This window comes from Notamacropus eugenii, chromosome 2 (assembly GCF_028372415.1).
Source record: "Notamacropus eugenii isolate mMacEug1 chromosome 2, mMacEug1.pri_v2, whole genome shotgun sequence".
Lineage (NCBI taxonomy): Eukaryota > Metazoa > Chordata > Mammalia > Diprotodontia > Macropodidae > Notamacropus > Notamacropus eugenii.
The window spans coordinates 308,691,863-308,693,463 of NC_092873.1; positions in this window are offsets into that span (position 1 = coordinate 308,691,863).

The following is a 1,601-nucleotide window of genomic DNA, read 5'->3' on the forward strand; positions in this document are numbered from 1 at the left end:
CATAGGCGGTGTGAGGTACTGAATGTTCCTCAGATGATTTCAAATAACCTTCTTCCAGGTATTTTCAGCACTCATTTTGTTTTTTCCAGATTTGAGGAATTACTTCTTTGCCCCCCAACTTCTCTAAGAGGATAATAGTATTAATAGTTCACATTTATCTGATTTTCACCCTCAGGATGTGTGTGTGTGTGTATAACATATATAACATATATACACATACATATGCACATTATATATGTATATATGCATACATACACAGACACATATGTATAGGCATATACACACATATGTATGTGTGTACTTGTTTGTGTATGTATATATACTCACACACATATACAATAGTTTATGTTCAAATAGTTATCTAAATGCATCTCCCTCTTTTCTTTCTAAGGGCAGCAAGGTGTCACAGAGGACAGTGCACTGGACTTGGACCAAAGAGACTCATTAAGTTCAAATCTAGCCTCAGACACAAGCTGTGTGACCCTGGACTTGTCACTTATGCCTGTTTGCCTCCGTTTCCTCCTCTGTAAGATGAACTGGAGGAGGAAATGACAAATCGCTCCAGCATCTTTGCCAAGAAAACCCTAAAAGGGGTTTGGGTGACTATTGGTGTGTGTTGTTGCTTATATTGTTAGACTTGGTTGCTTAGTTAGATTTGCCTGACTATTTTTTTTTCTGTATTTAAAAAAATTCTTTGTTATAAGTTTTCTGGGGATGGCAAGGTGGGAAGAGAGATATTTGGAAATGAAGTTGGTGTGAAAACAATAAAAATAAGAATTTAAAATTTTAAAAAGTATTTTCCAAGTGACAGCCAGTGCTTCCAAGTTATTGTGTTTATTATCTCCATTTAAATTAATTTTCTAGGCACATATTGCATATAAATAACAAGAGCTGGAATGTCAATCCAGGTCCTTCAACTCCAAACTAATCTGGTTTCCTATCCTTTTCTCTGCTTTCTCACTGGATGATAATGGGAAAGTGAAGTCTCTTTCTCCACACCCCTTGCAACCTCAATTTTCCTGTCTAAACCAAGGGGGCAAGGTACATAAACAATCTTTTTTAAAAATGATAAAAGCTTTCATTTATATGGTACCTTAAGGCTAATAAAGCACTTTTCATGAGAACCTGTGAAACAACTAACAGAATTAATATCCCTGTTTTAGGATCGGGATTAGGGAGCGACTGCATCTGTGATTTCATTGGCATAGGAAATTTCCGGAGAAAACTCACTCTACCATTGCAGGTTAGCACTTTCTTTGCAACAAATAGTCTGAGAGAGTTCCCTAATGCTCTAAGAGGTTAAGTGACTTGTCCAGGGTCATATGGCTAGTATGTGTCAGAGGTAGAATGCAATTTAGGTCTTCATGGTTCCAAGAGAATGATAGACTCTGAAAGACAGGGATAAGCAAATTGGAGCTGAATATATCAATCAGCTAATCAATAAACATTTATTAAGTGTCTACCATGTATGGTTCTTTGTCCTTCCTTCTTGAAGAGGATCATAACATCGAAAAGGAGATGTCATGACTTGTAAGTGAATTGAATTTAAGTGAGATAGGGCTGTGTAAATCACCAGTCTCACTCTGTCCTCCAGAGTCATG